At 44.4% G+C, this 16,943-nt stretch overlaps 1 protein-coding gene across 4 annotated transcripts in view; it reads right to left on the bottom strand.

The window, feature by feature from the left end:
* The window catches only part of nlgn2a (neuroligin 2a), a 202,447-nt gene extending 186,593 nt beyond the window's left edge, over positions 1–15,854 (bottom strand). For 2 of the 4 annotated variants that reach the window (XM_039822740.1, XM_039822742.1), the window contains exon 1: positions 14,598–15,639. The gene's annotated coding sequence lies outside the window, so the exon portion shown is untranslated. The other 2 variants (XM_039822741.1, XM_039822739.1) reach the window with 2 other exon arrangements.
* Between the last annotated feature and the right edge of the window lie 1,089 nt (positions 15,855–16,943).

Here is a 16,943-nt window from a genome sequence, read left to right as displayed (position 1 = left end):
GACAATTCAAATTGTGAACTATGTGAACTTGTTTATTTTAATCTGCATGAACTGAACTTTGAGCTAGCTCTTGTGAAGTGTGACTTTTTTAATCTAATAGTTGACTATTATTCTAATTATAATTAGTTTTTTGTTAATATACAACCACATAGAGGGATAGAAAATGAGATGCAGAGGGCGGTGAAGTGGTGAAGACAACAAACCTGAATGCACACAGACAACCACTTTACCAACTTATGTGGTTGTATTATCACACTTCACATAGAATCAGGTCGAAGCCCAGGCTTATGTGTTTTGATAGAGCAGGGTACTTAGGGAGACCTTTCAAAAGAAAAATAATATTCACCTTGATGATAAAGATACAGAGCTGTAAAGCCTGTGAACTTGTCCGTTTGCTTCATGCAGGATATCGACAGGCCAGCCAATGATGTGACATTTAGTCCACAAAAGGATAAATAGACGCAACACTTAACTGTATCACTTATGAGCCATTGAGGAGATTGTGTATGTGTGTATGTGTGTGCTTATGGCAAATGTGTGTCACAGTGCGTATATGTGCAATATCATGCACGTGTGCCCACTATGAGTGAGCATGCATGGCATGTCTGCATACATTTACTGTACATTTATGTATTTCGCACATTAACAAATGATCTTGCATAATGCAATCCTGCGGGTGTATGGCTGTGTGTTTTCAAATCTTACTTGCTATGCATGGTCCCAAAAGGCTCCCTAATTACAACATGCAGAGTCGTGCACAAAGCAGTGTGTAGTTGTAATTGTAAGCCATGTAGTATTTGCTTAGTATGTGTCTATGGTATGGAAGTTACAGAGAGTTGTGTTTGTTTCACACATACATACAAATGCAAATGACACCCATTCAAAAGATAAACTTGTTCTTTTGTCCCCTTTGCATTCATCTCTCCAGGATGCTCTCATATATTTCTCACTGTAAGAGAAGCTGTTTATATGCGGACGGTGCTTTGCTTGTCGCCCATAATGTGACGCAAAGAGCCGACAATAGTCCTGCACCACGGGAGCTACTCCATCACAGACACAGACAGCCAAGTGAATGATGATTCCCACTTTGCACCAGGGCCTGTACCCATCATGCATCAGTTCGAGATAACATGATAGACTGGATGTTGGTACCGATTTAGTGTGTTGCTGTTCAACACAAGGAGCACTGGCAGCAGGGAAGCTAAATCTACCTAAACTCCTAAACTACCATTTGGTCTGAAATACAGGGAATTTGACTATTTTAAAAGCAAAAAAAAAAAACACACATACAACTAAATAAACAACATATCCTCATAGCTAAACGACAGAATAGGTTGATTTCCACTCCCCAAACGACATATATGACCATTCTAATTACTGCTGTGCGGTGGCCGTCTTAAACACGTGACCGTAACATGTGACCGCAGTGGCAGTTTTCATCATGCGACCGTTGTATTTAACGTAGCGGCCGCCGTTTTAAACATGTGGTTAACGTGAAACGGAACTAGTTAAGCTTAGGCAACAAAAACGTGGAATTTGGCGCTCTTATACTTTGTCACCTCACGTCCTCGTTTGCGCCTCGATTACTACTACTACGGCCTTCTAACAGCAACTGTAAATATGGGTCGTTATGAGCTGCTTGCACAATCCACCTATACGGTCGGTTTTTTGGATGAGGACAGTCTAAAATACAACGAACAGAGGCAAAATAAATATCAAATGCTACTTGTGGTTTTAAATGCTTTTGAGAATGGATGTTCTTAAACATGTTGGGGGGCCTACAGAGAAATTGGACCGCAATGAAAAAAGCCCTGATGCTGGGTACTTACGGCTGATGACTCACTGCAAGTCATAATTTACCACCACTTCATTGCTTCCAGGTTGGGGATAATGGTGGGGATTAAGGTACCCTAGGTGGAAGGGAAAGGGGTTTCTGAGTTATCCGTAATAGCTCACACCTGAAATAAGGTCTTATTTGAGATAAGCCCTTTATATACAGCACAAAAGGTTCACTATATACTGTATATGGTGTTTTGAACGTCATGGTTCAATGGGTTTTCTTTACAGGGAACATTTCTTTCCATTAACTTAGATTTCCCAGTGATGCAACACGTAATGTACTAATGACCAAGACATGCACTGTAAATTTAAATTAGCAGTCGTAAGTCTGCAGAGCTATGCATTGGTGAAAATGTAGATTATTGCATTTCCATAGAAACTGAGATTACACAGGTGATGAAAAGGCTGAAAGTAAACAGGATAAAGCATATTGACAATGTCCTAGTGAATAATAATTGTATTCTGTATACAGTAGAGCATTATGCACATAAACATGCTGACTGAAGGGCTGACAGGTGTAATCTCTGTAGAGTCTGTCACTCCGGGGGATAACGTTGGGTGTGTGTTTAATACCTCCACCCAGCCCCATGTGATAGTGTTATTATCACTGACCTTGACTTGTAGAATCCTTTGGGAATGATTTTACTCTAATGCGTAAAAAAAAAAAAAAAAAAAACCCACAATGTTTAACTTGTTCTCTGCTCAGCTCTGACTCTAAATCCCTGTGTGGCGTCACTGACCTTGAAGTCTGGCTTTGATAAGAGTAAATGTAATAGCATTGTAACTGTTGTACAGAAAAGACTCGTGAGCTGGAGAGGGCACTTGGCAAGATCAGATTATTCCCCAAAAACACATTTATTCCTATGTTGCAGTGAATAGTGAAATATGCCCGAGGCCAGCTAGTAGGTAAAACCTGCATGTGTGTGTCCTGGCGTGTTTGCGTGTGCGTGACTGAACCATGAGAGTCACTTACAGAAGTCCGAAGTCAAACCCAACAATATTGACTGTCCTCCACAAAACACGAGGCTCTCAAACTCGTGTCAAATGTCGGAATATTAACAGCAGGTAATACAAGCCACTGCTGTGCCTCATTCTCATACTATGCTCAAAAAACACATGTACACACACAATTTGACATGTAGCTCCGGCCTTTATAATAACAAAACTAAAATGTGTTTCCCCATGATAAATACAAACACATGAATATAGATAGACAGCTTATCCCATGGCAGACCACATGAGCTGGATCTCTCAAGTCACACACTGCAATAATATCTTCTGTAGAATCTTTTCCCCTCAAGCCTTATCAACAGTAGGCCACCACATGAGCAGAAAGGAATCCATTCACCACCCCCTGGAAATGCTCAGCTTTTTAGCCCTGCAGGCACTTTGTAACTTTGAATCTTCACTGTCGTTGCCTCGTTTTTATTTTCAGAAGGCCGCAAGGGATGGCACTAGCTCCTGTATGTTTTATTACTATCGTAAGAGCTATCCCTTCAGAAAGAACAGAAGTACCATTTGTCAAGGTTACAAGGAATATCAAAACACAACAGCGAAGCCTCAAAAACATCTTTATGAGCCTCGTCATTTCTTACACCCTCTGTTGTCCTAGGGTGGATGCCGAGGATGTCCTGTCCCATACACATGGAGTCTTTTAGACCCTCGTTACACTTGGTTTTAAAATGTGTCTTGGATGATCGAATCACAAGTGGACAGCGCTAACTACAAGTCTACGCAACCACCAAGATACACTGTGATCCGATCACTCAAACCACTTGCCGAGGTGGTCTTGGATGCATTTGACTACTAATATTTTGTAGAGTTGACGCTAATGTGTCCCGATGTGTCCCCAGGAGGGACGTCACAGAAAAATACGTCCTCAATGCAGGTCGTGGGGATTGTTTTGGTGACATAACAAAACAAGTTGGACTAAGTGTTGCAACACAACCGCTAACATGACTGCCAAGAGTGTGGACGTAGTAACTGTGGGCGGGGCCATTTGACCTTCTAGCGGAAGTGACATACTGTAGGAAGTAAAAAACTCTGAACACAAGACGCATGAAAGACACAGTAAACGGCGATGTGTCTCAACTGTCCACTTGTGTTCGGATCACCGAGACACATTTTAAAACAAAGTGTAAACAGGGGCTTGGATTCCACTCCACACAGGCACTTGTGGAGCTGCTACCGTAGTGCAGTTGAGATGGTCCCTGACTGGCTTCCCTCCAGATGGGTACCTGGTAAAGGCGTTGGTGAAGCACCAAGCGTAGAAGGAAGCACCAAAGCCGAGGAGTAAACTCAGCTGACTATGGTGCGGGGTAAGTAGATTTCGTCTACACCTCACAGGCGCTACTCCACGTGAGCTTTATTGTGACAAAGCTCTTGTTGCTACACTTTTAACAGAAAACATTTCTCTTCTATGCATTCCCCTCTGCAGTTTGCCAAAGCATTCTATATTTAACAGACTTCCACAAGCGCGTGCACACATAGCTTCTGGCTCAGTTAAAATTCCAATACCTGGCTGTGGCCCTAGCAGGAGACCTCAGGATATGAATGAATAATGTACCACTGAGCCAAGCCTTTAAACTCAAACCATGCACCCGAGCTGAATTGGACCGTATTTTACACATGTTCCTGGTTCGGATCCATTTAGCACCCCTAAACAGTCGGTTAGGCGAGGATGAAAACTTGACAGGGTGCAAAGGGTGTGATGCACCATGGGGCACAGATAAAACATTACAGACATATGGGAGGGTAAGGGTGAAGGGGATTTAAGAGCAGAGGGAGTGTAGCATGGGCTGCTGAAAGGACAGCAGTCAGGGGATTCAGGGGGAAAACATGGAAGAAGGAAGGTATGGTAATAATAAGAGGAATGAGGGGGCTAAATGGAGAAGAGGAACAATGAAAGGAGGTTGTGGCAAAGAATCAAGATAGGGCGGAACTCGTTAAGGCAGAGATCTTCAACAGGCAGTCCGTGACCCTTGGGGGGGTTCTCAGAGTTAGTGCAGGAGGTGGGGCCGCCAAAAGAGGTTTAATATTTTTTAAATGTCTGAAAATATACATTAATATGAATTCAACATATGAATAGCAAAGATAAATTGGCATATTTACACAATGAAGATACCCTTACGGGTAAGGTATACATACCATACAGTTAACTTAAGGATTCACTGTGCCTTCAACATGTATATTACAACATATTATATTAACATTAAAACATAATGTATACATTATATAATACTATCCATTCATTTTCATCCATCTGGCCCAGTTTAATATGCAATTGTATAAAATACATGTCTCTTTTTTCAGCTAAGGGGTCCTTGGCCTAAAAAACGTTGAAGACCCCTATGTTAAGCAGTGTAAACAGGAAAAAGAGTAAAGAGGCAGGACAGAAATGGAAGAAATAGGCAAGAGGTTGTTGAGGAGTTTTTTTTTATAATGGCCTCCCTCCATAATGATCTCTGAGATCTCTCCTAATTGGGCAAATCTCAGAGCAGGCACCCAGCACCCCGCTCTGGAGAACAGGTCAGACAGAGAGCAAGAGAGAGAGACGGAAGGAAGGGGAAAACATTTACAGACACAAGGGGGGTGCCATGAAAAGGTTGAGCTATGTGAGCCTAATGAATTGAGGGGTTGTACAAGAGCAGCATTGACCTCCAACTCCCTGCTCCCTACTTGCCTTAATTCCTCTTTCACTCTCCGGCTTTCACTACCCCGTTGTAAATCTATGAGCAGCTCAATGGATTGAAATTTCAAAAACTACTTTTGGCTTCAGATGATGACACAATGGAGGCTTAAGGTGGCTCAGGGACCTTGTTTGGAACAGTGTGGCCAATGAAAAAATGGCTCTCTGCGAGGGATGTGAGAGAAGGAGAAGAGGGATCTATAAGGGCCTCTCAAAAGGACTAATTTATGAGCATCCTAATCAATGGGTTAATTAAGTGGAGAGAGGAGAAAATGGAAAGGGCAGGGGCTGGCCACAGTGGCCGTGGCAAAGAAGAAAGGGGGAGGGATGGTAGAGCAAATGGGTGGAGGTTGGGAGGGTGACAACAAGAGGGGCAAACAGATTTTGCCAGAAATGTGGAGCCAACTGTGGGAATCCAATCCCATTGTGCGCTTAACTAAATTGACTGGGAGCATCCAATAATTCCCTGATGGGAATGTCTCCATGTTAGTGATGACTATGATCTATCGGCTCACCTACTTGAATCAATACTACTCCACCTCTTCAGATTTGTCAAAGTCGTGCAAAATAAGATGTCAAGAACGCAATCCACGGGGCAGTCTTACAGAGACCTTTTGGAAAATCAATTCAGATATTTACTTGTCTCAAAAAAAAAAAATCTCGGAAAAAGGAGGAATACACGTGTCAAGCACACGCATACACTTCAACCGTGCTTACACAACACACGCGCCTGCAGCTGTTCTGTCTTCAAGAATGTGAAGCACGTTCTCCAGTGAGAAGGCTAGAGCTCATCCTTTGAAATGTGTTTATTCCCCACAAAAGGAGAGAGAGAGAGAGAGAGAGAGAGAGAAAGAGAAAGAAGCAGTGAAAGAAACAGGGCCAAAAAAATCCTGCTGACTTGCAGCCTTTCTAAATCGCCGGCCCCTTCTCCTATTCCCCTTCTTATTTCCAACTGTGTGGAGTTTAAACCCAAATGGGAAGCGATTGTTTCATGTAGGCACCAGGGGAGCTCTGGTTGCTTTCTTCCCAGGCGTTCATCTTTGCAGAAACACCCCTACCCCGACCACATTCCGACCGATCTAAAAGCGATACACGTTAACATATAACCCAGCAAAGCAATCTCCCCACTCACTAGCCGTGATCGCGGTGACACTCCCTTACCCTGGCTAATTAAGGTGACAAGGCCCTATCTTTTTTTGTTCTTTAACGGTGAGCTGTTCCCCTCTTTTCATTCCGACCACACGTGCCTGTCCCTTTTACCTTGATAGTCCATGCTTCCTATACTTGAATTTCTAATATTCCTATTGTGATCTATCTTGCCTTATAACATCTTAAATGTAAGGTGTGTTACCACCAAATCCCTTTCCCTCTTTCTCACACCTTGGGTGAATTCCAGTCAGAAGGGGCATTTGAAGGGCACTGCACAGGGAAGAGGAGTCATTTTTACCAAGATACTGTAGCCTGAGGGTAGCAGATAAGTGCACTCAATAAAGTTCGGTACGAGTCAGAACACTGACATTTATGTTCCCAGGGCTGTGAGCTGCGACCTGTGCAAGTATAGTCCACGGAAATCTGCTCTTTCAGGCTGTTTGGCCCAGGAGTGATCCGCACAGATTGGAATTTAGTCCCTCTTTCCTCAACCATTTGTCAGCAGAAGAATTGCTCCAGCCTTGAGAGACAGTGTGAAGAGCCACGGATGAATGATTCAACCAACGTGCATTGTTTCCTATGAAGGATGGAGGACACACATGCCGCATCCTTAAATATTAATAGAAAACAAAAGGAAAGTGCCTTTAGTTAAAACAAATCAAAGGAGAAAGGCGTGCCAAAGGTTTTGATGCGTTCGCTCTTTAGTGTGTGCATTTGTGTGTGTGTGTGTGTGTGTGTGTGTGTGTGTGTGTGTGTGTGTGTGTGTGTGTGTGTGTGTGTGTGTGTGTGTGTGTGTGTGTGTGTGTGTGTGTCCCTGTTTATCCTGGGGGTTACGGTTTTCTTTGCCGATTGTGACAATAACAGCGACGATCATTGCCTGCTTGGCATCATCGAGCGCGAAAGTGTAACACTGCCATTCTGGTGCTCATTCATCACTGTCGTGCCTCTGCTTTCATCCCTAACCAGCACAGACACACAAACAAACATACACACACACACACACAAATGCACACACACACACACATAAATATATATATATATACACACACACAAATACATCCAGAAACTAGGAAGCGCCTGTCAAGGAGGAGACATCCTAATTCCCTATGTAGGCTCATTCTTTTCATTAGCGTCCGCCATCGCGACAGCTAAAGCCCAGCAGCCTAACGATGCATCAACTGGAGCTAGGCGGCACACGGAAGTACTTGAAACGCTCCATTTGTTTAGAGGTGGAGCGGTCGAGCCTCGATTCTCAGAATGAGGTGGCGTGGAACTGCACACGCACGCATGCACCCAACACCTCCACTCCGTACCGATAAATGTCATCAGAATCCGAAAGGGATTTATTGCCAAGTAAGTAAACACTTACAAGGAATTGGCCTTGGTTGTTGGTGCATACCTACGCATAATTAAACCTTAATATAAAATAAACAAACAATAAATACAAAAACAAATATGTACAATACAATAGGGCTGCACGATATGAGGAAAATATCCAATTGTGATTATTTTGACAGATATTGCGATTGCGATATGAGTCACGATATTGAAGGGAATATGGGAATATTTTGCCTTTAACAAATATTGTGCCGCCCCTAAGATTTTGGATATTGCACTAGTCCATATTGCATTTTAGATAAAATTGCGATTAATTATGCATGTCCATAGTCCAGGATGAAGGATTAAGAGGCAAAGACAAATATGAAAGGAAGTTAATGTTATTTTGATTGCATTTTGGTGTTGATTTATGTATTTATTTATTTTGGAAACTTAAATGAGGTAGAACGATATCTGTTGTGTTTAAATTCTATGTAACATGTATGTAGATATACGTATAGATTGTTTGTTTCTGTATTATTGTTGGTGTAATAAAAAATTATTTATTTTTAGCTTTAGCTCTAGAGCTGCTCCAGGCAGCACTCGTACCAGCAGCAGTAACCCCTGGGAGATGGACAGCAGCGCCTGGTACCTCTGCAAGCCTTAAGTGTTGCCATTAGCCGCCAAGCTCGGGCCATGCCTCAAACCCAACCACCGCAACTCACCGTCACTTATGTAAACACGTGGACATCAAACGCGCAACGGCCGGGGGCCTGTACTACGGGACAGCCGCTGGCTATGCCACCGCCGAGGCTCGTTACGTTTGACTGACTGAGGCGCCACAAACATACCAGCACGAGAGGGAAATGTGTGTGTTTTTATAACAACCCTCATCATTATACAGTGCGGCCACGGTGATAACACTTGAGCAAGTTGGCCAACACAGCCACTGCTGCTGCTGCTTCTTCCTTTGCCAGCATTACCATTCAACTGGTCTTTCTCTAGCTAGTTGTTAGGGCTTTGGCTGACAGCTCATACTAATATGTGTGGCGGTGTGTCAGCCCATACTAATGTGTGTGCAACAGCAGGGAAGAGGTAGCATGTATCGGATGTTAAGAGCGCAAAATAGAGATGGTTCTCTCTCTCTCTCTCTCTCTCTCTCTCTCTCTCTCTCTCTCTCTCTCTCTCTCTCTCTCTCTCTCTCTCTCTCTCTCTCTCTCTCTCTCTCTCTCTCTCTCTCTCTCTCTCTCTCTCTCTCTCTCTCTCTCTCTCTCTCTCTCTCTCTCTCTCTCTCTCTCTCTCTCGTGCAGTATGCTCCTTTGCTGCTTGCTTTTCTGAAACACCGTCCTGTTTGCTCTACAGCCTGCTACCCTCCGCTCCTTTTCGATTTCTCGTGACATGCGCGGCCACTTGACTTTCAAGGCACATTCTCCCCTCCTCTCTCTGGATGTGACCGGGGTAAGAGGGCAGGAATAGCGGCCTGCGCCTGCCTGCCTGTCTCCAGACCCGTTGACTCGGAGCTTGTTTGCGATGCTGAGGGTTTACTACAGAGCACTCGCGGGGATGTGGCAACTCCTAACCTTGAGATGCTGTCAATACCATAACTCACTCAATTTGCTTTTTTTTTGCGACCCCATCGATGGCGAAATGTAACAGGCAGTGTGGGCTCGTGGGACCGTGTGTGGGAGAATGTAATGAACAACACAGGGGAACAAAAAAGTAAATAAAAAAAAAAAAGGATATTTCATAATAAACACATCAATCTCCACAGTTATGTTGCAGTGAGATTTGTGTATAAAATCCCTGGACTATGAAACGGATTGCAGAAGGGGTATTAAGGACAAAAACAAAGCACACAGGTAGAATTACCATGGATGCAGCAGAGAAATACAGGGAAGTCACTCAGGTTTGCCAGAGGGATCAGCTGCACTGCTCAGAGCAACATGGATTCTGACTGTCAGTCAATCTGATTGGCCAGAAAGCAGGATGTATTTAATCCTGGCTGTTGCCAACTCTGTTGCTGTTGATTCCATCAAATCTGTACCATGCTTTCTATTCAGGACCTGACTCTGCGACACAAAGGCACAAAATCCCATTGCAGCGTTGCACCTCTATTATGTGTTTTTTTTTTTAAATCACTCAATCACAGTGGTTTTTCATCTTTGCAGGTTTCCTATAGTGGAGCAGTATCCAACCTCCTGCACTGTCCAACTTGAGAGGGGAGCAAGCAGTTCGGAGCAGGCCGATGGCTGTTTCTGGGTGGTTTCTCGCTGTCTCTGTGTCTCCCTTTGGCTTTTATCTTTTTGAAGAAAAGAGGAGCAAATGTTCATTGATCTTGGCCGGTGGTCAGCCGGGTTCTAACGGGAGGTGGGAGAAGCGGCGATGTGAAGGTTGCCAGAAGAGTGTTGGACCTTGATGATCTAACTTTAATGAGCCCACAGGGGACACTACAGCGCTGTTGGCCTCAGATTGACTGACGACATGAAGAGCAACGGAGGAGACAGCGGAAGGAAAGTTTGGAGAGAGAGAGTGTGTGTGTGTGTGTGTGTGTGTGTGTGTGTGTGTGTGTGTGTGTGTGTGTGTGTGTGTGTGTGTGTGTGTGTGTGTGTGTGTGTGTGTGTGTGTGTGTGAGGGACAGAAACAACAAGCGGGGACACACACAAAAACAAAAAAGATCCTGCTGTATGAAAGAAAAAGAAGAAGACCGATTCGGAGAGAGAAGAATGGATGGAGCCGAGACAAGTAATGGCTCCAAACCCCTCGTCTCCATCTTGCCACCCCAGAGAGCAAAGATCTCATTCAGCAGGCTCAGACAAAGCAAAGAGATGGGCCACTGTGGAGGGACTGTGGGAGACCTGCACTCTAATTGAATGGCAACAAAACAGACACACTGACAGGCTGCCAGGGAAGATGGTGGTACTTTCCTCAGAGAACAATTCTCAACAACATTATATAATTGTTTACCTTTACTCTATCAATAACTCAAAAAGAAAATTGCCAGCATTCACGACCACATACGCACGGACTGCATAGTATTACAAAACATGGACTTCCAGCTTATTGCAGATGCTTATTTTGTTTTTATTTTTATATTTTTAAATAAGACCAATGCCAATGCTTATGTTTGCTTATTTTGAAAGGAATAAAATATTTGGGCGTAACGATTTCATGTCAGGATTCTGCACAGGGCCAGAGAACACTGTTTACTGGGCTTTAGCATAAAGAGAGAAATGCAGCCTCCAGCAATTTGGACATTGCTGCAGTCGATATGGGGACGGCAGTTGTTTTTTGATTAATTTTTGCCGTCTTAATAGACACGGACGGACGCGCGCGGGAGCAAACGTACAAGCCAGGGAAGGAAAACAAACGACAACAAAAAAGTTGCAGGTTTAAAATCATTTGCGGGGTTTGTCCTTCCAAAAAAAGATGCTGCCATAGCAACGACACACACTCCCGTTGCAAAAAACAGCCAGGCTCGCTTTGAACCAAATGAATGAGTCGGCCACCAAATGGATGAAGAAGAAAAACAAATTAATACACAAATGAGTAATAAAGGCAATAAAAGAGTCCTGCAGAGAGAGAGAGAGAGAGAGAGAGAGAAAATATATATATATACATATATATATATATATATATATATATATATATATATAGATAGATAGATAGATAGATAGATAGATAGATAGATAGATAGATAGTCTTACAAAAGCATACTGTCTTCGGTAGAGGAGGAAGGTAGACCAAAAGTCGAATTCATCCAATGGAGAGAGAGCGGTAGCCTACACATGACAACAAACACACAATTACATGGGGAGACTGGAGCTCAAGGGAGAAGGAGAGGCATGTTCCCATTGTGAACAGCTTGTTGTCAATTACCAAGCCTTGCTATATATAAAAGAACATCTATTGTAGAGTTATTCCATTTATTCAGCTTGATTTTGTACTAGGGAAGCAGAGAAGGAGTTTAATAGTAACACAGATGAGGCTACAGCAACAGGTAGGCCTACGTGTCATAGAACCTGCCAAAAATATTGAACACAATTAGTGTTGCTCTCAAGTCACCTTTTGCTAACCAAATCGCACAATTATTCAGTTTGTCACAACGGGACCTTTAAGCTGAAGCTGAAAAGCAGCAGACGTGATCTCAACTGTTGGGAGAAATAGAATGATGCCAGCAGTCCTGAAAACCCATTCCTGCACCTTCAGAGCGACGACTGACACGTAACGTTTTCCTTCCTCGGCTTCTCATTAGCAGACGGGCGATGTGAACAACAGCGCCTCCCTGAGGACTTGTGTGTGTGTGTTCAGCCAGCCGTGGCTTTGCTAAATTATTTCGAGTTTGTGAAAACAAACATTTAATTTCACCAGCAGTCATCAGACGGGGCTCCAGTTCTCCAGTCAACATGTCAGCTGCCATAATGCTGAAGATTGTTTTTTTTACACAGATGGCATCTCTCACCTAAAGTTAGCAGCGACTGCTGTCATCTCCAGTCGGAAAAACATCCTTACGCACTGGGGGACCTGCTGTCACTGATTTTATCTCCAGTAAATAAATAAAAATAGTGAGGGATAAAATTAGCAGTAAACGACCAGGTAGGGCTTTTAAGGACTGCGAAAGTGTAATCGTGTGTGGTTGTGATGGCTATTTCAACCCACCCTGTCACAACACTAGCCTGCATCTGTTGACTGCTTAGCGACCCGCGCTAGGAGCCATCAATCTAACCGACAACACGCTTTGAACGCCTCAGCCCCATCTGCCTCCAGCTTTGCTGCACCTTGCCCAGGATGGATTTGACATTGAGAAAGGTTTTCAGGGGTTCTGCATGCTTTTTGCTTGGGACACGCATGGAAAATGAACAAATTCTTGCATGCAGGGCGCCCACACCTAAAGTAGGTGTATACAGGCCTCCTTGACAAGTCCACCTGGTTTTTGTGTTATTGTAAGCTTAGGCTTATTGTAAATTAGCCACTAACACAAAACTAATTAGAGAACACCACATTGCACTGCTGCAGAAATGCCCCATGTCTCCCACCGTTTCTCCTATTCTGTGGGTGCATATTTCTCTCTCCTGTGTGTACGTATTTCTCTCTCACACACAAATGCCTGCAATCGCTCTACACAATGCAGTAGCGTGTCAACCCTAAATATCTCCACAGGTCTTCAAAGTTTCCAGCCGGCCCTTCATCGAGATAAATAACAACTCCTCTGTGACAACATCTATTTAGCACAAGGACAGTCGTGCATTTTTTTCCCTCCGTCTCCATTAAAATGCTTCCTCCCCACAGAGGAGATGTCCCTATCTGCTATATAGGGCACGCTCGCCGCCTTAAACCAAAGAGAGAAGCCGAGCTGCCTTCCTCTTCTTCTCGCCGCCGCAGATAAGAACAGAGGTCTTCTTGTCCCTGCTGAATTCTATCATCTAGCAGGCCCTGGCGATCCGAATTCTCCACAACACCAGCCACAGCATATAAATGTGCCCCATTCTTTGTGCTGTGTGTGTGCGCATCTAATTGTGTGTGTGTGTGTGTGTGTGTGTGTGTGTGTGTGTGTGTGTGTGTGTGTGTGTGTGTGTGTGTGTGTGTTGTGTGTGTGTGTGTGTGTGTAGGGGGCGAATATGTTCTCATGGCCATGGCGTTTCCTGGGTCTTTTGAGTATAAAGACCCCATGAAGATAAAGCTCATATTAAGTTGAAGGATGGTTTAACTGTTGAAGGGGGACCTTGTGTGGAGTGTGTGCGCGTCACTTCCATCATCTGCCTGCTACACAGGCCGGTTTCCCCATCCACTCCAATTGCATTTCACTATTAATCCAGACAATACACAATTAAAGAAGTGCACAATGATCACCGTATGTGGAAACGACTGATCCGGCATTGATGCTATCATCAGCGAAGCGGTTTGATTAATAAGCTACAAAATGTTAAAACCTTACAAGGACAGGGAAATGAGCTCAGCCTGACTGAATAGCAGCCTCTGTTTCTCTCATTCCACACCAGAGGAGCCCCGAGTACAAGTCCTCATTAATGGTACAGAGGATACATCTTGACTGTTACTGAAGGAGCAGCTCATCTGCATGGCGAAGCACGACTCAGTCACAACAGGTTTGACATGCCACACATGGAAATACACATCCATACCAGCATACAGAAACAAGCTGCAAGATCCAACAGATTGTTCCAAAAAAAAAAAAAAAGATGTCTCATTTATTGCAGACAACATTTTGGACAACTCCAATTTTTTTTTTTACGTGTTCTCAAACATGTTTTAGAAATGACATGTAGGGCAACAGTGGTTAAAGATAACAAATGTTGATGATGAAATAAAATTCCCTCATTTCAGTCCCCAAATGTGCTGATTCTGATCCAACATTTGTTTTCACTGGAGGTGTCAAAGACAGGCTTCGGGCACACGCACGCACGCGCACGCACACACACACACACACACACAGCACACACACACACACACAATTAAAAATGCTAATTGAATGCACATTTGGAGAAACAATCAACTGAAACAATGTCTCTTAATGTGTAACTCAGATGTTTGAGTAAGAATCCTCCCCCCTCAGGTTAAATCAGCATCGGCCATGTAAACCTCAGCCTACCTGTTAATTGTTGTGATCCCCGGGTTCTGGTGGGCTGCCAGAGTCCCACTGATGGGTTTTTCCCCCCTGAGATTTCTCCTCCTCCTCTTCACTAAACCTTCCTCCAGCAGCGGTAACCGTCAAGCGAGCAAAAAAAGTGCTTGTTTCTTGAGAAAAAATAAATAAATATATATATATTTTTTTTAAATGCACCCACCTTCAAAAAATGTCCCCCGCCCCCCTCTCCCTACAGCACTATCTCGTTCAATCCAACCGGGCCGGCAGGTGGGACTTCATGACTGGAGACAATCACAGTGGAGACCGAGGAGCAAACGTAAAGCTGCCGTACTGCATCACACAGCACATCCAGCAGGATATAGCCCAGTATGTGATTCCTCCCCATCCGAGCAGGCAGGCTCTCGGCTCCTTCCCCGTCTTCTCCTGCACGGCAATACAGGCTGTATTTATTTAATTCATTTCTCGGCTCACAGTCCGGTTAGGCTCAGAAGGAATGTCTGTTTGTTTTGTTTTTTATCGAGGCCTTAATACGACCAAAAAAAATAACCCCCAAATAAGTCGTGTCCGCGGTGTCTCGGCAGATTTGACAGCCGGGAAAGTGTCACCTGTGTTGACCAATGGTAGCAGTGTGGTTTTTTTTCTTCTTCTTTTCTGGGACGTCGTCGGTAAATCCTCAATAAATCCCCTCAAGGAGACCTCTGACACCGCCGTTCGCCGGTTCAAGTCGCGGTGCGAGCCTCGGCTTGATTTAGCTCGTCTCGGTAACGGCGGGCACGGACTGCATGGTCTTCCGCTAGTCTTGTGTGAAAAGATGCTGCCGCTGCCGCTGCTGCTGCTGCTGCTGCCGCTGTGTGGACGCCGTGACCGCCTCAGCTATCTGTCGCCCGCGCGCGCACGTGCGCACCCTCGCAAGCACGCACGCTCGTTCCCGGCGTGTGACGCGCGCCGCAGTTTCCTCCCTAGCAAGCTGGTCGCCTTGGCAACGCTTTCCTCTGACCTCAATATGGTCGCTTTTCTCCTAAAAAAATAAATAAAAAAATGTGTCGCGTTTACCTCCGTTTCCGTCGCGATGACAGCACGCGCTCAAGTTCACTCAGTGGTGAAGATAGGTATTAATCCGCAGAGGGTGTCGTACGGTTGGTCCCCATCTTCTACTGCAAGAAAAAGCTGCGGAAGAAATAGTGCTGAGGAGTTCCATTTTTTTCGGCATCCCTTTTCCTCTTCTCCTCCTCCGCTCGCATACAGCCGGGCAGATCTGCATCAGCATGACGTCAGAAGACGTTAAAGGGATACTAGCCCTTTTTTTTTCACCTCCTCTCCTCATCCATCCGTCCATCCCTCCATCCTGCATCTTTCTTTTTCTACTGTCCCTTCACCATTCATTCATTCACCCACCCACCCAACCACCTCAAGCATCCCTCCATCAATCGACCCTTACCTCAGTTGCTCCCCTCCATCTCTCCATCCATCATACACAGTTTACCCTTTCAACACAGAGAACATGTCATTCTCTTTTTCTGACTGGTTAATCCCTATAGGAGGCTAAACATATCACTGAGGGATAAATATCCCAGCCAGTATTTGGAGTGCCAAATGGGGTATTAAATGAGTTTTATAGTGATATCACAGGAGATTAAAAAAAAAAAGATATATAATATAGGCCTACAATAAGATTAGGATATGCGCTCACTAATCAGCACTACGGGTCCCTTTTGGAATATTATGTAGATTTTTTGGTTATTTTTTTTTACTTCACCACCTTGTACATTTATTATTTTATGCTTTACTTTAAGGGATAATAACCATCTAACATCCACCACGGCTGAGTCCCTGATCTCATCAATGCAGATGGTAATGGCTGTGTGGAGGCAGCACCTGCTCCTGTGGATGCAGCGCAGCCACATGTCTGTCTTATTACCAGGGTCGTAACACAGCCAAACATCTGCCTCAGACACCCTCCCTCCGCAGAGCCATGCATCCCTAGTTTGGGGGCTGGCGCCCGCCAGAATTTCCCACATCGCAGGATTAGTAAAAGTCTCCCGAATAGTTCATTTTTTTAAATGATGCTCCATCTTTGCTTGTTTTCATGCTACCACTTGCAGTCACTTAAGCTGAAGCACAATGAGTGCTCCAGTCATATCCAAATGATGCTCGTGTGCTCTCAGGCGGCATACCAGATCTCATTGTAGAGAAGATTTAGTGTTCAACGTCCGTGTGCTATAGCGTTCGTTCACTTCCTCGTTTAAAACCCCAGGCAGGGAAACAGGGTGCTTCTCCGCTCATGTGGGGAGCCAGCCTGTCGTCAATCAGCCAAAACGTCATGTCAGCCCGGCATGCTTTTTACCTTTG

The sequence above is a fragment of the Perca fluviatilis genome, chromosome 14 (genome assembly GCF_010015445.1).
Source record: "Perca fluviatilis chromosome 14, GENO_Pfluv_1.0, whole genome shotgun sequence".
NCBI lineage: Eukaryota > Metazoa > Chordata > Actinopteri > Perciformes > Percidae > Perca > Perca fluviatilis.
Note: the sequence above shows the minus strand (reverse complement) of the source record. Positions and strands in the feature narration are given on the sequence as shown.